This window comes from Camellia sinensis, chromosome 2 (assembly GCF_055761805.1).
Source record: "Camellia sinensis isolate YWXY chromosome 2, ASM5576180v1, whole genome shotgun sequence".
NCBI classification, from domain to species: domain Eukaryota; kingdom Viridiplantae; phylum Streptophyta; class Magnoliopsida; order Ericales; family Theaceae; genus Camellia; species Camellia sinensis.
Window position 1 is genome coordinate 83,090,788 of NC_138962.1, and position 22,833 is coordinate 83,113,620.

The following is a 22,833-nucleotide window of genomic DNA, read 5'->3' on the forward strand; positions in this document are numbered from 1 at the left end:
GGATGGCTACCCAGGTTCGGGTCTTTCCCTCTATTGCCTTTTGTATTTTTTGCCCTGTTTTGAATGCAGGTCTAATGTTGTCCTTCTTTTTGTAGAGGCTTCTCGTTTTCAGCGTAGGCCGAACCAAGAGAACACTGAGGCTATCAAAGCCGTTTTGAGGTACAAGAAGAGGTCCGTGCCCGAGCAATTGGATTACCAAGCGACTTATCGCTCCACCATTCTGAAGAAGGTGAGGCTCGCTGCATCTTTTCTAGATTCTGACACTGAGACTGATACATTCCTCACCCCTCTCGTTACGAATCACCGCCGAAGTTAGGGTGCACCGTCTGAGAGAACGCCCTCTTTTGCCCCCAGTTTCGTAGGGGGTGGGTCTATGTCAAAAAGAAGAGTGCTAGTGGATTTGGAGGCTGAGGCTTTTGGCTCCTCTGATGCTTTGGAGACTCCTTTGGTGAAGGCCAAAGTGAAGAGCCTCATGGATGTGAAATTGGAGGTAGGAGCTTTTGGAACTCATGCTATTGCTGCCGAACCCTCTGTTTCGGTTGCTGCAAGAGCGAAGAAGAGGAGGAGGGAGACTGGCAAGGCGGTAGTTGAAGAAGCTTTTGAAGATCATATTGAGGACGAAGCATTTGAGAAGTGGGAACCGCCAATGTTGCATTAAGGCAGACCCATTTCTACTTCTGATTTAGTTGTTGCTTCCAAAGATTTTGCTTTTGACCTGACCAAGACCCTGTTGATGCTGGTGGACATGGCTGACCATAACGGGCCCCACAATATTCTAGTTCTGAAAGGGACCCTTCAGATGATGACTGTTGTAAGTGCGCTCTTGCTTTTTTTTTTTTTTTTTCCTTCTTCTTCTTTGGTGTTATGTTACTGTTTTCTTTCCCTTAACATTTTGCAATATGTCATAGTGTATTCAGAGGATGCATTTGTCCATCACCAGAGCGGAGATACTGGAGAAGGCCGTACTAGAGGCCGCTATGAATGTTGAGAGACTGACAGTGAGCCTGGAGGCCGAGAAAGAAGGACGCAGAACTGCCGAGAGGGAGGCATTCCGTCTGAGCAAGGTTGTTGCCTTAGCTGAAAAGTCAAAGGAGGCTGCCATTGGGGTACAGGCTCAACTTGAAGGAAATGTGGCAGAGCTGGAGGCCGTTATTGCAGTGATGGCCGTTGAACGTTCTGCGTTGGAGGCCAAATACTGGCAATAAGGTTGGGATGAGGCTGGGGCTGCTTATAAAGAAGAGGTGCTAGTGCTACGGGACAAACTCTTTCTGAAGGGTTGGTCAAGTGCTCTTGCTGCTGCTCAGGTTCCTGAAGGGTCTCCCTTGTTTCAGGATGTCCCTGTTCCCTCGAGGTCCTTGGGTTCAAAGATTGCCGCTACCCCTGTAGTTCTTCTGGCTGAGGTTTCCCCGGAAATTGATTCTTCAAACAAGACTCAGGAGAGTGATGTTGCCATTGAGACGGTGAACGTTGAAGGGGGTGAAACCCTGGAGACTGAAGCCGCGAGAGGTGTGGCTAAGGAAGCTTTTCCTTCTCAAGAAGTTGGAGCTGCCTCTACTTTTCCTCCCCAAGACGGTCTGGACAAGATCGTGGATGTTGCTCCTGAGGTTCCCTCTGTTGATGAAAGATGAAGTCTTCTTTGGAATGATTTGAAGTTTTTGCTTTTTGGACTTTCTTTTGTTTTCATGTTTCTAATGTACTGCGGCTCGGTCTTCTTTGACGAGTTGCCTCCTTATGTTTGTCAAGACAATTTTTCTTCTTTGCTTTGTTGCTAGTTATGAGGCCATCTGTGCCTTTGTTGGATGATGAAATTTTCCTTTTGATTTTGCAATCTGATGTTTTTTTGCTTCTAAGTCTGAATGCTATCTGTACTGTTTGCCCCCGGCCGAGCATTGTTGGGACCTTAGGGCCAAATAGATGCTCGGTCTGGTTAACTAATATGTTGTATGGCTGTGCTTGGTTTTGTAATAAAAGAAGAGGGTCTTACTTAGGTCCAGGTTGGTTCTGAAAAATAATTGTTTGCCCCCACCTGGAGCTAAGTAAGATCGGTACTGAAGAGGTGTCTTACTTAGATCCAGGTTGGTTTGAAAAAACAATTGTTTGCCCCTGCCTGGAGTTGAGTAAGACTAGTGTTGGAAATTTGCTCCTGATAGAGTTTAACCAAGTTTGTTCCAACTCTTTTTGTATGCAGCAATACTGAAGTGTTGATGTGACGATACTTAAGAATTTTTTTGGACTCAGAGATGTTTACTTAAAATGTTTTAGTGCGGTTTCCACCAAGCAATTCCACTTGGCTAAAGTCCAATTTAGTTTCCAAACGTAATTCAACCAAGCAATTCCACTTGGCATGTTTGAGTGCAAACTAAAATTAAATTCTGCTCAGTTGTTCTGAAACTAAGTTCGTTTGGGTTAAGACCAAAGTTGAGTTCGTTTGATAAACATCAAAGCTAATTCCGTTTGACAAACATCAAAGCTATTTCCGTTTGGTAAGTACCAAAGCTAATTCCGTTTGATAACCATCAAAGCTATTTTCGTTTGGTAAGTACCAAAGCTAATTCCTTTTGATAAACATCAAAGCTATTTCCATTTGGTAAGTACCAAAGCTAATTACAAAAACTTGATAAATTTGAGAGAAGTGGGGAGGAATTTTCATTGGTCAAAAGATAAATGTCTTTATATTCTGATGGTGAATTTGGGGGTTAATTCTATTGATAGTATTTTTTGAGATTTGCTACATTCCAGGTCCGAAGTATGGCTCTGCCTTTGAGATCCTCTAGGTAGTAAGCTCCATTTCCAGCAACAACTGTAACTTTATACGGACCTTCCTAGTTAGGCCCAAGTTTTCCTTTGCCAGGCACCCTTTTGTGATCCATAACTTTCCTCAAAACCTGTTCTCTAGGTGTGAATTGCCTTGGGAAAACTTTTTGGTTGAAACTTTTGGTGAGCTGCTGCTGATATGCTACAAGTCTGATCAGCGCGGCTTCTCTTCGGCCTTCTGCCGTGTCTAGTGCTTGTGCAATAGCTTCCTCATTACTTGTGCTTTCAAACAATTTAGACCGAAGGGTTGGGAGACCTATTTTGAGTGGGATAATGGCCTCCATTCTATAAGTTAGGGAGTAAGGTGTTTCCTCCGTTGAGCGCTGTACTGTGGTTCGATAAGCCCATAACACGTGGGGTAACTCTTCAACCCATTTTCCTTTTGCATGTTCGAGCCGCTTCTTTACTCCGTTGATGATGGTTTTGTTCGACGCTTTTGCCTGCCCATTACTTTGTGGGTAGCCTGGAGAAGAGTTCCGATACTCGATTCTGAGGTCGGCACAAAACTTTCTGAAGATCTTTCCATCAAACTGTGTTCCATTATCTGCAATCAGTACCCGCGGGATGCCGAAACGGACCACGACGTTCCTCATGACAAACCGCTTTGTGTTCGCTTCTTTGATACTTGCTAGTGCTTCGACTTCAACCCATTTAGTGAAATAGTCGGTTACAGCGATGAAGAATCGCCTGTTCCCAGTGCCTCGCGCCAACGGTCCGACAATATCTAGACCCTATTGGGCAAAAGGCCATGCGCTGGAAAGTGGAGTGAGAGTTTTGGCTGGTTGATGAATTAGTGGAGCGAACCTTTGACATTTATCGCACTTCTGGACATACTACTGTGCATCTTATTGCATTCGTCGCCACCAGTACCCATGAGTGAGGGCTCGGCGTGCCAACGATCTTCCACCAACGTGGCATCCACAAATCCTATCATGAATTTCGTAGAGAACATTTTCGACCAGATTTGGTTTCACACATAAAAGATAAAGACCGAGGTAGGAACATCTGTATAGCTTCCCAGATGGTGAGACCCAGAACCGAGCTGACCTATGTCGGATTTTGTTGGCTTCTTTTTTATCTTCGGGGAGAGTGCCAGATTTCAGAAAAGCAAGTATCGGATCCATCCAGCTTGGCTCTAGGTTGCTGCAGAGGATTAGAGATGCAATGCTTGGTTCTGGCACGAATTCAACCCAAACTTTTCTAGCGTTTTTGGTATCTACTGATGAGCCAAGACAGGCCAGAGCATCGGCATGACCGTTTTTGTCCCGACTGATTCATTCCACTCGTATGGATCGAAATTTTTTGAGGAGATCCTTGGCCTTGCTTGCATATATAGCCATTCTTTCGTCTCGTGCTTCATAGACCCCAAAAAGCTGGTTTATCACCAGTTGGGAATCGCTGAAAATAAGAAGTTGCTCTGCATTGAAGTGTTCAGCACTGCGTAAGCCAGCCAACAGTGCTTCGAGCCTTCCAGCCGAGCCTAAGAGCTTGCTCCCAAATAAACCCTTCTGGTGACATAAGTACTACCCCTGCTCTCGAGCCTCGGTTAATGGACGATCCATCGACATAGAGCTGCCAAATGTTACCAATAAAGAGTTTCCATGCTTCCGTAGCGCATTGCTTTCCCGGTTCGGTGGTACGTGGCGCCTGTGCCGAACGGGAGTTCTCAAGCTCAGTACTTTGGGTGGGAGCGAAGTCTGCGACGAAGTCTGCCAGGACCTGGGCCTTGATTGTTGTCCTAGGTTAATATCGAATGTCAAACTCTCTAAGTTCTACCGCCCATTTTGCTGTTTGGCCAGAGAAATCAGCTCGGTTGAAGACAAATCTAAGGGGGAATTCGGTGAGGACATTGATGGTATGCCCCTGGAAGTAATGTTGCAATTTTCTTAAGGCGATAAGCAATGCGTAAGCTAACTTTTCCAAGGGTAGATACCGTGTCTCGGTATCTAGTAGAGTCTTGCTAACATAGTACACTGGCCTCTGTTCCTTGTTAACTGCTCGAATCAATACCGCGCTTACGGCGTGATCTGAGACTGCTAGATATAAGTACAGCTCCTCCCCTAGGTCTGAAGTGGACAGAAGAGGTGGTGTACTGAGGTATCTTTTGAGACTTTGTAATGCTTCGGTACATTCTAGACTCTATTCAAACGCTGCCATTTTTCTCAGTAACTAGAAAAAGGGGTTCATCCGATCTGAAGACTTGCTGATGAACCGATTTAGGGCGGCTTCCATTCCGGCCAACTTCTGTAGCTCTTTAGCCTTCGTTGGTACTTCAAGCTCTTGTATTGCTTTGATTTGATCCGGATTTGCCTCGATTCCTCTGTGAGGGACCATGTATCCCAAGAACTTCCCTGTTCCTACCCCGAAAGCGCATTTCGAGGCATTAAGGCGAAGTTGATGGTTTTTCAGGATGTCGAAAACTTTTCTCAAGTTTGCAAGATGGTTTGTAGCAAGCTTGTTTTTTACTACCATATCATCTATATAAGCTTCCATGGTTTTTCCAAGTTGGTCCTTGAACATTCGAGTGATCATTTGCTGGTAGGTTACCCCGACGTTCTTGAGGCCAAACGACATTACCCTGTAGCAATAAGTGCCCCTTGGAGTGATAAACGTTGTCTTCTCCTGATCTGGGCCGAACAATGGTATCTGGTGATAACCGCTATAAGCGTCCAAAAAACTCATATGCTTATGTCCTGCTGTTGAATCCACTAGTTGATCGATGCGAGGCTGAGGAAAACTATCTTTGGGACAGGCTCTGTTCAAGCAGGTGAAATCAACACTGACTCTCCATTTTCCATTCTTCTTTTCGACTACAACTGTGTTGGACAGCCATTGCGGGTACTAAACTTCTCTGATCGCTCCTGATGCTAGAAGCTTTTCTACTTCGGCAATTACTGTTTTAGTGTGCTCAACTGAGGATCTCTAATTTTTTTGCACAACAGGCTGAGCGAAGGGATTGATGTTGAGTTTATGGTAGGCAAATTCTGGGTTCAACCCTCGAGTATCATATGCTGACCATGCGAATACCTCCATATTTTCCCTCAGCAATTCCAGCAGCTGAAGTTTCTCATCAGCGCTTAGCGAGGTACCGATAAGGAAGTACTTTTCTGGATCGCCCCCTTTTACTAGGACTTTCTCCAAATCCTCTACTATCTTTGCCTCTGGGGCTCCCCCTACATCTTCTAAGACTGGATGTTCGGCCACTTCCACTGTCTGTACGCGGTTGCAAAGTTGTTTAGCCTTCATTGTTGCCATAAAACAATGTTTGGATACAACTTGATCTCTTGAGATCTGCTCTACTTCGTGTTCCGTTGGGAAATGGATAAGCTGGTGGTAGGTTGAAGGGACTGCCTCCATTTGGTGAATCCATGGACGGCCGAGTATGGCATTGTAGGGAGAAGGTGTATTAATGACTAAAAACTTTATCTGGAGGGTCTTCGTTCCTGCCACAACCGACAACACTATTCGGCCAAGTGGCCATTCTGGTTGTGAATTGAAGCCTACTAATGGAGCTGCCACTGGGGTGAGGTGCTGCTTAGAGAGACCGAGCATTCTGAACAAGTCATAATACAATATATCTGTTGCACTGCCTTCATCTACTAGGACTCGTTTTACTTCAAACTGTTTCCCAATTCCCACAGTTATAATTAGTGCATCAGTATGTGGGTGTTGTATGCCTTCAAAATCCTTTTTAGTAAACGAAACAGTGCACAAGGGAGACTTGGATACTGTGCGTACCTTTTTCGATGCGGGCTCTACTGACACGACCTACTGAATTTGCACAACCTTAGCAATTTGTTCTTTTAGTGCCTCTTCGCGCTCCTAGGTCGTTATCCCATGAATGACATTTATTACCAGCCAAGGAGGGTGCTCAGTGTTCGGTTTTGGTGGTGGGTTCCCCGGTTTGGCCACTGCTTTATCCTGATCAATGTAGTCTCGGAGGTGTAGACGTCCCCGAACGTCCCGGGAGAGAAATCCCGCCCGTTTTGTTCATTGGGCTCACTACAGTTCAGGACTCAATGTCACGGTCCTGTATCTAATCTCGCAGAGTGCAATGCAAGACCGATGAAATCATCAAAGAGTCCAAATCCGGCAAATCGTTTTTGGAAATAGATTTTTTGAAAGAAGTGCCAAACATGGATTGCTTTGCCAAATACAGAGTCGCCACCTAAATATTTTATTTTGGGAAATTTAGGAAACCCTGACTCGTTGCCTATGGCCACGTGTCCGTCATCACCAAAGTTGCCTTTGGCTCGGGAACTTGGGTACGATTGGGGAAGGTCACTTCGTGAGAACCCCCGCTCGTCCGATCAAAGATCGGCCTCTACTAACCATGATATCTAGTTTTGAAAACATTATGCGTTCTTATTCCGTTTATTAGCCGAGATTTACTACATGATGCGCACAGCATACAAGTATAGACTGGATCGCCTGAATTGGAACAAAACATTTCATTTTGGTTTTTGAAAGCGGTTTGCTACTCGCAAGTAGGCTAAAATGTGGATTTGCCACCCTCAGGTGGGCTTAGAAAATAAGGTGATTTGCCACTAACCAGTGGGCTTAAAACTCACAATTGATGAATTGTTCTAATCCAAATAACCCAACCTTCACCTACAGGCATTCAGACAGGTATATCATATAAGCAAATAGCCTCATGGTAAGCATGCTATCATGTCAGTCACTCACACACATGTAAGGATGCTAAAGTATAAAACTTACCGAGTACTCCAAGCCAAAACAAAAGCTATGTTAGAAATCCATGCATGATCCTAACTATACTAAAATGCCTAATGCAACACATGCAAAATGCAACTAAGATAGGCTCGGCTATTCTAAACATGGCATATGGTGATGCTACAGCTAACACGTATTCAATTTGGAATTGAAATACAAATGCAATTAGTATGGTGCGCCGAGCCCGGTGCATGCAAGACAGATGAATGAATGCAAACATGCTATCATACTGTATGCTAATTGAAACATTCCCTAATCTAACAATCATAAGCAGGTAAATAAAAGGGAGAAAGACGTGGGGTTGGAAGACATACATCACACGTACGCACACTTATTACAATTGTGCCCTCGCTGGGAGGATCCAAATAAATAATACAGTCTGAATAAATAATTACAGTCCGAATAAATACAAAAATCCTAATTAATTAACAGATTAATATAGGAAAGCAGATAAATTAGCACAAAAATCCACGGACTGCCTCAGCTCTTATTCCGAATGATGAATGATGTATGCTTGAGTTGCCTTGCGCGGAAATCCACTGCGATGCCCCGGTTTGCCTCTCTTTGCAATTCTTCTCGGAATATTGTGCAAAGCTCCAGAAGGCTGCTGATTTCTGATTTACTGCAACAGAGAGCAACAAAGGGGCATGACAAAGTATTTTTACACATGTATGCATGACTACTCTTCGGGGAGTGTAGTCCTCGATCCTCATGTCACCAATCACGCATATCGATGCATGATGGCCGAGGAGTCGAATTGCACGACTCAATATGAGATGAATGCACATGAAAACACAACAAGACCTAAACTCCATCATGGGTAATCCGGAGTGTCGGCTACAGGGAATTGAGACACATTCCGTTACTCGAAGTACGAAACGTCTCTCATTTCTCGTGCCTGGGCTAACTCCTATTCCAAACACAATGCAAATGAGATGGCATACACAATGCGATTAACATACAACCTACCATACGTAATGCTATGAAATGGCATACGCAACGCTCGATGTAACATGGCATACACAATGTTCTAACATGCAACCTAGCATACGCAATGCTATGAATTGAAAAGGCATACACAACGCATGATGGACTTACACCAAAATGAGTGGACCTCAGCCACACTCACATCAGCGGCCATTAGATGAAAATGAGATGACCCAAATTCGTGCACACATGCACGCAAACCGAGGACCGAACCTAAGGCATTAAATGCCACTCTACCAAAGCATGGCAAGGATGAAGCATGGCATGCAAGCATGTAATTTTCAGCACTGAAACATAATGCTAAATGGTCCCGAAAGATGGAAATATGACACCCAACGCATAGAATAAGCCCCGAAACCCAAAACTAGTCCAATGCATTGAACCACAAGGATACAAAGGAAGCATTATTTGATCATGAAGTCTAAAGACAGAGCCAAGGTAGTCCCAAAACATGCACATTTCTAGTTTAGAGCATGGCCAAAAGATGCTAACATGATGGACTAAAATAGAATGCAACATTGGCTAGCAAGCATGGTTTACATGGCACGTATATGATGCAAATGAGAACTCATCAAACCAGCCAAAAACAGTGAATAAAACATGCCAAAATATGCCTAAATAATCACTGAAATGCAGCCAATGCATGCAAAAATGAGGGGCTTCTTTGGAAGGCCTTTCAAGGGGTTGTTAAGCACATATAAGATAGACATTTAGCATGACCAAATCAACTCTGGAAATGAGTTATGACAGCCCTAAAACTCACAAAATTGACCCTGAAATCAGTCAAGGAAGCATACGATGAAAGGCCCCCTCAAAAGGCCTTGAATGGAATTGTTCTACACATGCACTATGGACATAAAATATGATCAAAAGGGCCCTGGACAGACCTAAGGCAGACCCTAAAACCCACAAAATTGGGCCCAAAAAGTGACTTCAATGCATGCAAAATAAAGCCCCTTTGGAAGGCCCAAAAGACCACCAAACAAGAGAAGGAGAGAAGGGGTCACCCCCCCTCTAATTTTGGCCCTCAAAAATGCATCAAAGCCACTGAAAATCCACTGGATTCCAGTGGCTAAGAGGCCAAACCATGGCCAATGCAAGTGCTCTAATGCATAGTCTTAATCATGAAGAGATAAAGCATGCATAGGGGGATGATGACCCCAAACAGAAATGGGACCGTAACAAAACTTGAAGAGGATGTCAAAAAAAGACTTTTTCCAATTTATAGAAAATCTCCAAAATGCTCACAAGTAAGGCTAAAATAGGATGCAAAAATAGCCCTAAAAGAGAGATAGAGGATAAGGGGAAGTAAATGACCTCAAACAGCAAAGTGCCCCCAAACAAAGTTGAAGAGGGGATCAAAATAAGACACTTTACAGTTTGGGTCGAAGCCCAGAAATGCTTGCAAATAAGGCTAACCTATCATGCAAAAAAATTGCAAGTTTAAGGGAAATGGACACTTACCCTTGAAGAGCCGACCTCCAGCAGCTTTTGGACCAAGTTGGTGGGCTTTCAACCTCTGGAAATGACTTCCAAGGTGCTGGAATGGATGATGGGGGTGTGGTGCTAAGGGTTGTAGTGCAAATGGACCAAGAAAGTTAGGGTTTTGGAGCTTTGAGTAGTGACAATGGTGGAGGGAGGTGATATGCCTTAGTCAATTTTGTTTAACCTCTAGGTATGAAGAGGAGGGCCTCTCTTATAGAGAAGAGAGATCAAATCTTCTCTTGGAAGCTTCAAAAATCCTCCATACACGTGTATGGAGGATGCACCAAATGCCCCCCAGTTGGCATAGCTGTAAAGTATTCAGAGAGGGCAAAAAGCAAGAAGCAGACCGGCCAATTCAAGTGGCCGGCCAGCCACTCCCCCTGGTTGGCTGACCAGGGGTCAAAAGGTTCAAGCCCCAAAGCTAGTTGTCCATGAATCTCTTGAAGTTAGCTTTCCAATGTCACAAACCTTGCATTAAAATTCCTCCTGTGCAAAAAGTTATGCCAGTTTTGGTGAAGCCGCGCAGATTCGGTCCAAACGGACTTCAACCAACCATATCTCTCCCACCCGGACTTGGGCTTAGGAGATTCTTTAGTGAAAAATGAAGCCCCGGAAGTAAGATTTCCAACAGTAGTGGCCTCATATCTTAATTCCTTCTGTGCAAAGAGTTATGCCCGTTTCGGTGAAGCTGTGCAGATGTTTTCTCTCCTTCCTGGATTCATGCTGAACCACTTTTGACCAAAAAATCTGGTCGGACATCTGATTTTCTGGTTTTCCATGTGCCCACATTGAAGCCCCAGAAGTTAGCTTTCCAATGGCGCCAACCTCGCATTAAAATTCCTCCTGTGCAAAGGGTTATGCCCGTTTCGGTGAAGCCGCGCAGATTTGGTCCTATCCAGATTCATGCTGAACTTCTCCCAAACTAGTTTTGCTTTCTCTTCTCCTCTTTTCTTCAACTCCAAACCCCTAGACAAGGTGTTTTGAAAGATTTTTCAAAGATTTCATCTCTCTTTCGTTCATTTCCACTTTGTCCTTGCTCAATTTACCGAAAAGCACAATATTTGACAAAATGCAAGCCTCGGAACATCGTAAAAACTTTATTTCAAAAACGTTTTGAAAGAGAGGGTTTTAAGGTCTAAAATCTTTTGATCAAGATTTTTTTGGTCCAAAAAGGGGTACGAAGTTGAGATTTGACTCGCCTCTTGCCGAAGAAATCGACCCTTTGCACTGCACAACTTTCAAAACCATCAGTCGCGTCCAAGTCTTAAAGATGGTAAAAAATGGGGTGTCTACAGTTGCCCCTCTTTGATAGAACTCGGAAGTCAAGAAGTGACAGGAGTGAGTGTCAAAGCCCAGAGACGACCCATTTTTGACAAGGCCAAAGAGTTGGACAAACAAACAAAATATAGATAAATAAATGGTTGTGCCCGCAGGCTGCCTACGTATCCCTTTGCAAGGAATCAAACCAGCGTAGTTCAGGGGCAGGATGCAAAATGATATGCAGAAAGATTTTGATAATTGGACTTATACGCTACGCGAAGCCGGTTTGAAAATTGGACTTATACGCTACGCGAAGCCGGTTTGAAAATTCAGGATTTATGCGATGCATTGTAATGACTAAAATGCAATGTGATAGCTAGGAAAATGGAGGTACCTTACAGGGGCAATTGGCAATGACTTACCTCGGCAATGTCCTACCTCATGCTGATGTGGGAATCTTTCTCTTCTTCTTAGTTGAACTACAGGTACTACTTTTCTCCCTGACTATGGTCGCAACTTTTTCTATTCTCCAACAGGGTGACAGACTAGGTTGATTCGGTATCCAGAATTGAGGCGCATACATATGCTATCTCAATCTATAGGGCTGCCATACAGATTTCAAGCCGAGAATATACCCCTGGGTATTTAAACCAGACTTTAGTCTCGGAAATCCCGAACCTTTGCGTTCTAGGCAAGAGCCATTCGAACTCTAGTTTCCATCGTCTCAGTTGGTCTCCTAGGAACTCACCGCAAACACAGGCAGGTGGCTGTACCAGACCACTAGAAGTCGTTCGGGCACGACAAACACTAAAGGAATTGCACATTTAGAGGATTTAAGGTCTCCTAGACCAAGGAGTGCACAAGACAGTGCGAATGATGCAAAAATACAATGTGCACAAGACAGTGCGATGCAGAGTGAATACACAAAACAGTGCTAAGAAGATGCACAAAATAGTGCGATGCTAAAGGTGTACAAAACAGTACGAGCATAGTGAATGCACAAAACAGTGTGATACAGATAAGGTGCAAAAGATAGCGCGATGCAATGCACTAACAAGTGCAGGTAAGGTGCGCAAGATAGCGCGATGCAATGCACTAACAAGTGCAGGTATGGTGCGCAAGGTAGCGCGATGCAATGCACTAACAAGTGTAGGTAAGGTGCACAAGATAGCGCGATGCGATATGCAAAGCATAAGACAGTGCGATTGAGGTGCGTAAAATAGCGCGAATGTAAACTGCACAAAATAGTGCGATACGCAAAATAGCGCGAATGTAAACTGCACAAAACAGTGCGATTGAGGTGCGCAAAATAGCGCGAATGTAAACTGCACAAAACAGTGCGATGCGCAAAATAGCGCGAATGTAAACTACACAAAACAGTGCGATTGAGGTGCACAAAATAGCGCGAATGATAAATTGCAGAAAACAGTGCGATGCGCAAAATAGCGCGAATGATAAACTGCACAAAACAGTGCGATTGAGGTGCGCAAAATAGCGTGAATGATAAACTGCACAAAATAGTGCGATGCGCAAAATAGCGCGAATGATAAACTGCACAAAACAGTGCGATTGAGTTGCGCAAAATAGCGCGAATGATTTGAAATGCACTAAACAATGCGATACGCTAAACAGCGCGAGTGATTTGCCATGCACAAAATAGTGCGAGTGAGATACAACCACAAGATGCACAAGACAGTGCTAGTGAGATATGAAGTGTAAGTGCACAAGACAGTGCGAGTGAATGCATGTTTTATGCAAATGAGGTGCATTTTCTATTCAAGTATGGAAGAGTGCATTTTCTATGCAAAAGATACGAGCATTTTCTATGCAAGAAACATGAGCATATTCTATGCAATATTGAAAGCATATTCTATGCAGAATCGAAAGCAAGCATATTCTATGCATGAATCATAACGATGCGCGGCACGCATGTAACAGAAGTGTATATGAAAGTGCACATTCTATGCAATGGAAGGGCATCAAACATGTACTCTGGTGCCTCCGATTTACCTTTCGGAGGACTTGGCAATACGCTCAGCTCAAAAGGGAACACCTTGTTTATATTGGCGAGAGATAACATCTGCATGTGAAACCCTCGGGTGCTGCTTGGACTGCCATTCTGATTTGAAGCAGGCTTACACTTGGGGTCGAGATACACTCATACTCCAGAGAAATGGCGAGGCCTGAGAAGGTGTTCCTAGAGTGCAGTCTCAGAATTTGCCGAAGTTGAAACAGACTAAGATGCTCCAAATTTTCCCTCTTTTCTTTTGCTTTGCAGTTCGGAACCTATATAGCTTCAGATAGGTCCTTGTTCTACTGTTCTCACATGACCTGGGTTGAACCTTGTGGTTTATGAAAGAAAGAATCTTCTTTTGCATAAATATGCAGAATGGCACAGCACTCTGAGCACAAAACGATTTTTTGAAAATGAGAAAAGGGTTCTCAACCGGGTATTGAGCCTACAACTGAACACAACATACTATGACTCAACAAAAGGTACATAACCTAAACACATCGAGTAACACTCGAAAAAGACTCAAAACAAAAGTTGAGGTAAACAAAACAAAAGACACGACACACAGACGTGCTACAAAGACAAGAGACCTCTCAGTTCGCAAGGAGCCAATTTCTCCGGGTAGTGTTTCCCACCCTTTTCTCATTTGTGATTCTCACATCACTCTGGCACTCAATCTTTGTTTTTCTGAAAAAAGCCATTTTCTCACTTTTTCTCTTAGCGCACATCTCTCTATTCTTCAATCTCTCATTTTTTATTCCTCCCCTGGATGGTTGGTGGATAAATAGAAAGTTGCGGGATCTTTCCCCTAGCATTCCGCTAGATTCTTCTTCTTGTTCACAACAGTGAGTTTCTTCCACAAAGGGGCTGCGCTACAATTGGGTGTGTAGCAAATCTGCAGCTGACATCGGTTGACGATGCTCTGCTGGGGAGTTTGGACGTGATCAGATCTGCCCAGATGAGGGAATGGGATATCTTGCCCCATTCTGGTTTGTGCTTCGCACTTGGCTCGATACCTCGTTGCTTGGAGGATATGAGAGCTTTCTGCCCTTTTGCGGTTAGCTTCAGCAGTGCCTTTTTTCGGCAGGTATGGTGCCTTTCTTGGCAAGCATGTTAACAATGGGGAAAAGACAGTACACTTGGCTCAATTGTGCCCATAGTTCATCATTTTGACCATTTTTTGTTTTGGCTTTCTACTAAAACAATTTTGACCAATATGAGAGTTAGATTAACATACTTGTTCAATTTTCTAATTTAAAATCATGCAAGTCCGGCTATGAGCACTGAAAATTTTCCTTTTTTGGGTCCAAGGAATGGTCCGGTTTTGGAAAAATGGAATAATTTTTTGAGAAAATTAGTCAACCTCTGTAAAAATTCTCAAAAACTATTTTTGCAAACAGCCAATACTCAACAAGCATAGAACCTACTCTTGAGATGCACAACCTCAGATCCGAAGGAAAATTGCCCCTTGCTTGAAGAGAGCTGCGCGGCAACGGAAAGTTGCCCCTTGTTTGAATGGCACCACGGCACACTGTATGGCAACAGAAAGTTTTCCCTTGTTTGAATAGCATCGCAGCGCATTGTAATCAGTCCTCAGAGTGACGATGACAACCGAACTCTCGGATACAGAGAAGGCAAAGATGATCAAAACCATTACATGGACACAGTTGATTTTGAAGTGTTTTACAGCTGGACTTCAGAATGAAGTTGCCTACGTATCCCAAAGATGGGAATCAAGCCTTACGTAGTTCGGGGTTAAGGTACACTCGGGTATTAATCTCTCCTTTTGCGCTCTAATTTTTGCCAAGGCCGCCCTTCCGGGTTTTCAACCTTGCGAGCCCTGTTTTTCTTTTCTTTCCAATTTTTTATTTCTTTTCTTTTATTTCTTTTTTTTTTTTCAATTCAATTTTTTCTTCATTTTTTGCATTTTCTTCATCATTTTTTTTTTTGCATTTTTTTTTTGTTCTTTTCCTTCTTTTCTTGCTCTAATTTTTGCCTGGGTCGCCCTTCTGGGCTTTTGGCCCAGCGAGCCTCTCAAGGGTAAAAGTGTAGCTTTTGTTCATATGGAATGGTTTGAGATCTCGAAGCCATATGAATCCAGGAGAATGGCTGTTGTTCGCTGATGATGTAGGAGTCCATCCAATGGGGGGCTGAATTTGCCCCTAGTGTTGTGGATAGGAACTTGGTTGTCCTTCACCAATACTTTCTTCTTTTCTCCCTTCTGGGATTTGGCATTCTCGCTGATCTTCATCTTTGACTCTTCGAGCACATTTGAAATTCTTTTGCCCCTAGTTCGAGGGGTGCTCCTGATCTAGCTTCGCAATCTTCTTGATCTGACTTTGTCGCCGCTACTTCACGGGCTGCTTTTGATCCGGCCACACAGGCCTTACATTGTAATTGACCGTTGAACATTCTGAATCCAAGTTCAAGTTTTGAAATCAAGAGGGGTGGAGTCTCGAGGCTGAGAGCGATCCTAGGCTGCACAATCTCAAGAGAGATTCCATACAGGTCTTCGCAGGACCGCGCAAAACATTTTTTTGAAATCTTTTAAGAAAGCGACCAGTCGCTCGCGCTGAAGACAGTGTAGAACCAATCTGGATCAAGCCAGGATCCTTCCCAGTACTCACACTAACAAGCATGATTTCATTCATTAAGGGCTTAGCTTGCCTCTCTTTTTCTCAATTGATCAAATTTTTGCAAAACCCGAGGAATTCCTTCCTCTTCGTTTTCACCGCAATGTTCAAAAAAAGTTTTAAAAAACTTAGGTCAATGCAATAATTTCAAGGCACAAGAGAGCAGGTGGAATGCACTGCCGTTTCATTCAAATTTTCTGGCACAACTGGCACAAGGCAGAAGCAAGCACAAAAGCATGAAAAACCACTGCTGTTTCATTCATAACTGTTGGTGTAACTGGCTCCATGGCAGAAACAAACTCAAAAGAAAGCGAAAAGACAGACACAAAACAAAATAATGATGCCCGAGGTAACACCCCCGGAATCACCTGACTCTAACAAAACAGGACTGACTCGATACAACAAGACAGACCCGAAACAAAAAGACTGACTCAAAACAAAGAGACAGACTCAAAACAACACAACAAAACTGACCTAAATACCCGAGTCAGAAACTAGCATTCGCAAATGTTCAAAACAGTACGTGCCATACGCCACATCTGGAGTAAATCGAGCGCCACCCGTAGTTGGTTCATCTCTCAATCACATATTCACATTATCCCCCGAGTTCACCGATCTAGTGCCGATAGACTTTGCTGAGCTCGGCGGGAGGATGACCCCGTTGTCAAACAGATCCTGTACTTCGTGGCGAAGACGAAAGTAGTTGTCGGTAGTATGGCCAGTTTGCTGATGGTACGCGTAGTACTGGGTAGCATCATGTGTAGCCGGAAGAGGGTTCGAGAGAGGCCGAGGCTCAAGGGGTTTGAGATGGCCTTGTCCAACAAGGATTTGGAGAGCTTTGGACAAAGGCATATAAAGGGCATGGAAGACCCTCCGACCTCGGGGTTGGTACTTCAAGGTTTGTGGATTTTTGCTGGACGCACCAGCAGAGGGATTGGCAGGTGCTGGCCTGGTTTGCTGATCTCTTCCGAGCGGAGGATTAGAGCTAACATGATCGTTTCTGGTACAACAGCCCTTCTCTCGGCTTGCCCCTTGATTCAAACTGCCCCCAACTTGAATGGTGAAAATGTCATCCATAGCCTTTGCAACAACTGCAATCACTTGTTGCTTGTTCAGTCCTTCGGCTTTCAAAGCCTCAACAGCCCACATAAGGTGTTCATAGGGATCAATGTCTACCCCTACCTTGTTCTTACCACTGGCCTCCACTTTATCAAAGGATCGGGTCGCTATATCCGAGCGGAGCCCAGTTGTTGTCGACACGCCAACACCCAGATCTGAGATGGCTTCAGGTTGGCCTTTTTCAGTTGCAGCTTGCTCCAAGATTAAGGAGCCTTTTGGATTGAAACTTCTAGCCTGTGATGTGGTCGATGATGGAACCAAAATTCCAAAGGCTAAGTCTGTCACAGTTCTCTGAAGATCTTCGATCATTCTCATCAACTCAGAAGTGGTGGACTCACAGGTTTGAGATGATTGGGGTTCAGATGCACCCATCATGCATAAGTCCATGCTTTCTAGGATAAACACCTCAGGCTTAGGTAGATGGACTGGGGTGATGTATATGCTGGGGTCGTAAGGGACGGCTAGTGTATGGATTAGATTGAGATGTGGATGAGGTACTTGGTCATTGGGGTCTAAAGGTGGGGCTATTGTCCGGTTGTCGATGAGATTTTGGACCTCGTGACGAAGGCAGTAGCAATGGTCGGTGCCATGACCGCGCTGCTGATGGTACACATAGTACTTGGAGGGGTTATGTCTGGCTGGGAGTGGGTCAGGCAGAGGTTGAGGATCGAGGGGTTTGAGATACCCTCTTTCCATCAAGACTTTTAGTGCGCTAGTCAGGCTCATATAGAGAGGGGTGAAAGTTCTGCCCTGAGCTCGGGCTGGGCCGGCGGTTTGTAGGCTTGGATTGGCAAAAGGGTTGGCTGTGGCGACTGTATTGATTTCTGCGGGTGTGGGAATAGCGTTACTACCAGTATTGGCAATCCCTGAAATCACCCTCCTTGTCGCTTCACTTGTTCTGGGAATGATCCCACTGTTGAACGCATTCTCGATTTGAACCCCCAGTTCATGCAAACTTTTGAAAGTGAATAGCGGAGCGACTATCAACTTTTGCAACATATCATGCTCGAGGTTTCGCACCATCATCTGCACTTGATCCCTCTCAGAAGGGCGACGATCTGTCATTTGTGTTGCCTTTGCTCTCCACCTCGCAACGAATTCCACAAAAGGCTCTGTTGGGTTCTGGCGAGTTGCTTCAAGCTCTTCGATGGTCATTTCAACTTGGGTATTGTAGGAATACTGATCGACAAAGGCCTCAGCCAGTTCTTCCCAGTTTTGCTTCACTGTATCCTCCAATTTGGCATACTAAGTGGCTACTACACCCGACGGGGTTATTCCATACAGAGAGAGTTTCTGTGGCTTAGTCAGACCCATCGGCTTCAGGATATCCAAGAAAAGCCGGATATGTACCATAGGATCTCCAGACCCGTCGAAACGGTCAATATGTGACATTTTGAATCTGTCTGGGAGCCGTACGGCAGTCTTGGTGTACCCATCCTCAATGTCGGGAATGGAGTTAAGGCCCTGTGCCTTTTTGAATTGCTTCTCAAGGTTCGTAATTTTCACTGCGGTCAGATCGAGGTCATTAGCATCAAGGGGATAAAGCCTCTCATTAGGTTGCACCAGGGGTCTAAAAACTCGGGCTTGAGCCAACCCTTCTTGAGGATTTGGACCCTGTAAATCTTCAGCTGGCGGAAGTGGGTCAAAGTTCGGCTGGGGTCCCAAAGCTGGATGTGAGGCAGATGCCTCAGATGGGCACTGCGTTTCAATACTGGTCTCGGCCTGCATGGCAGTTCCCTGATTTAACGCTGCTATCACGGCCACAAATTCTTCCGAACCCTGTGCCATCACGGTCTGCTGATGATGTGACTGGTGACTGACGGATCAGATGAACCGGTGAGCCTTGACTGGCCCTTCTCTGCCTTGCCTAAGCGAAAGAAAACATTGGCTGCTCTGAACTGAGTCTCTGACTGGACAAAGTCTATCAGCACTAGTCCAATGTACCCGGGAGATATCGGAGCCTTTTGAAGCTATGGTTCCAAGACTACCCTAGCAAAAGAGAAAACAGACAGCATCTCAGCCTGATTTCACGATAACCTATATGAGTAGAGCTGAATGACTGTGCCCCTACAGAATTCTACCCAAAGGTCCGCCTGTAAACTGATACCCTCAGGTAAAAGTGATTCCCAAATACTGATGCCCTCAGGCCTAATGCCCAAACTTGCAAACTGATACATGCATTCCTGTAGAGACGCACTCTAAAAGCACATAGCAAGTAAGTGAGAGCCAAAACACCCCTATGTTGGGGTAGGGTTTCCCTGTCCTATTTTGTCAGGAGCTAGGGTTTCACTACGCACGCAGCGGTTTCAAACAACCTATGATCGGGTAAGCAACCTGTCCTAGTTTGGAATGGTCACTATGGATTCCAAATATGCACTAGGTCGAATGGTTAAAGAGGGTGCCCCGGTAAAATCGGGGTTTGTGTTCCCGTCGTGGCAGTGCCCCCAACCGGTCAGCCTTATGGCACGCTTCTCGAAGCGAGCCTTCGGCAAACTGTTCAGGAATAGCATACGGCAAACACGGTGTCCTAGGCGCACCAATGCAAATGCAATGCAAAGAAACACATAAGTGTAATCAAAACAAGATATCATAAGTTTGAGTCAAGTTCTCTAAATCCCCAGCAGAGTCGCCAGAAACTGTAGACGTCCCCGAACGTCCCGGGAGAGAAATCCCGCCCGTTTTGTTCATTGGGCTCACTACAGTTCAGGACTCAATGTCACGGTCCTGTATCTAATCTCGCAGAGTGCAATGCAAGACCGATGAAATCATCAAAGAGTCCAAATCCGGCAAATCATTTTTGGAAACAGATTTTTTGAAAGAAGTGCTAAACATGGACTGCTTTGCCAGATACAGAGTCGCCACCTAAATATTTTATTTTGAGAAATTTAGGAAACCCTGACTCTTTGCCTATGGCCACGTGTCCGTCATCACCAAACTTGCCTCGGCTCGGAAACTTGGGTACGATTGGGGAAGGTCACTTCGTGAGCACCCCCGCTCGCCCGATCAAAGATCGGTCTCTACTAACCATGATATCTAGTTTTGAAAACATTATGCGTTCTTATTCCGGTTATTAGCCTAGATTTACTACGTGATGCACATAGCATACAAGTATAGACTGGATCGCCTGAATTGGAACAAAACATTTCATTTTGATTTTTGAAAGCGATTTGCTACTCGCAAGTAGGCTAAAATGTGGATTTGCCACCCTCAGGTGGGCTTAGAAAATAAGGTGATTTGCTACTAACCAGTGGGCTTAAAACTCACAATTGATGAATTGTTCCAATCCAAATAACCCAACCTTCACCCACAGGCATTCAGGCAGGTATATCATATAAGCAAATAGCCTCATGGTAAGCATGCTATCATGGCAGTTACTCACACACATGCAAGGATGCTAAAGCATAAAACTTACCGAGTACTCCAAGCCAAAACAGAGGCTATGTTAGAAATCCATGCATGATCCTAACTATACTAAAATGACTAATGCAACACATGCAAAATGCAACTAAGATAGGCTCGGCTATTCTAAACATGGCATATGGTGATGCTAAAGCTAACACGTATTCAATTTGGAATTGAAATACAAATGCAGTTAGTATGGTGCGCCGAGCCTGGTGCATGCAAGACAGATGAATGAATGCAAACATGCTATCATACTGCATGCTAATTGAAACATGCCCTAATCTAACCATCATAAGCAGGTAAATAAAAGGGAGAAAGACGTGGGGTTGGAAGACATACATCACATGCACGCACACTGATTACAATTGTGCCCTCGCTCGGAGGATCCAAATAAATAATGCAGTCTGAATAAATAATTACAGTCCGAATAAATACAAAAATCCTAATTAATTAACAGATTAATCTAGGAAAGCAAATAAATTAGCACGCAAATCCACGGACTGCCTCAGCTCTTATTCAGAATGATGAATGATGTATGCTTGAGTTGCCTTGCGCGGAAATCCATTGCGATGCCCTGGTTTACCTTTGTTTGCAATTCTTCTCGGTGCAAAGCTCCAGAAGGCTGCTGATTTCTGATTTACTGCAACAGAGAGCAACAAAGGGGCATGGCAAAGTATTTTCACATATGTATGCATATGTATGCATGACTACTCTTCGGGGAGTGTAGTCTTCGATCCTCGTGCCACCAATCACGCATATCGATGCATGATGGCCGAGGAGTCGAATTGCACGACTCAATATGAGATGAATACACATGAAAACACAACAAGACCTAAACTCCATCATGGGTAATCCGAAGTGTCGGCTACAGGGAATTGAGACACGTTCCGTCACTCGGAGTACGAAACGTCCCTCGTTTCCCATGCTTGGGCTAACTCCTATTCCAAACACAATGTAAATGAGATGGCATACACAATGCGACTAACATACAACCTAGCATACGCAATGCTATGAAATGGCATACGCAACGCTCGATGTAACATGGCATACACAATGCTCTAGCATGCAACCTAGCATACGCAATGCTATGAATTGAAAAGGCATACACAATGCATGATGGACTTACACCAAAATGAGTGGACCTCAGCCACACTCACATCAGTGGCCATTAGATGAAAATGAGATGACCGAAATGCGTGCACACATGCACGCAAACCGAGGACCGAACCTAAGGCATTAAATGCCACTCTACCAAAGCATGGCAAGGATGAAGCATGGCATTCAAGCATGTAATTTTCAGTACTGAAACATAATGCTAAATGGTCCCGAAACATGGAAATATGACACCCAACGCATAGAATAAGCCCCGAAACCCAAAACTAGTCCAATGCATTGAACCACAAGGATACAAAGGAAGCATTATTTGATCATGAAGTCTAAAGATAGAGCCAAGGCAGTCCCAAAACATGCACATTTCTAGTTCAGAGCATGGCCAAAAGATGCTAGCATGATGGACTAAAATAGCATACAACATTGGCTAGCAAGCATGGTTTACATGGCACGTATATGATGCAAATGAGAACTCATCAAACCAGCCAAAAACAGTGAATAAAACATGCCAAAATATGCCTAAATAATCACTGAAATGCAGCCAATGCATGCAAAAATGAGGGGCTTCTTTGGAAGGCCTTTCAAGGGGTTGTTAAGCACATAGAAGATAGAAATTTAGCATGACCAAATCAACTTTGGAAATGAGTTATGACAGCCCTAAAACTCACAAAATTGACCCTGAAATCAGTCAAGGAAGCATACGATGAAAGGCCCCCTCAAAAGGCCTTGAATGGAATTGTTCTACACATGCACTATGGACATAAAATATGATCAAAAGGGCCCCGGACAGACCTAAGGTAGACCCTAAAACCCACAAAATTGGGCCCAAAAAGTGACTTCAATGCATGCAAAATAAATCCCCTTTGGAAGGCCCAAAAGACCACCAAACAAGACAAGGAGAGAAGGGGTCACCCCCCTCTAATTTTGGCCCTAAAAAATGCATCAAAGCCACTGAAAATCCACTGGATTTCAGTGGCTAAGAGGCCAAACCATGGCCAATGCAAGTGTTCTAATGCATAGCCTTAATCATGAAGAGATGAAGCATGCATAAGGGGGAAGATGACCCCAAACAGAAATGGGACCTTAACAAAACTTGAAGAGGATGTCAAAAAAAGACTTTTTCCAATTTATAGAAAATCTCCAAAATGCTCACAAGTAAGGCTAAAATAGGATGCAAAAATAGCCCTAAAAGAGAGATAGAGGATAAGGGGAAGTAAATGACCTCAAACAGCAAAGTGCCTCCAAACAAAGTTGAAGAGGGGATCAAAATAAGAC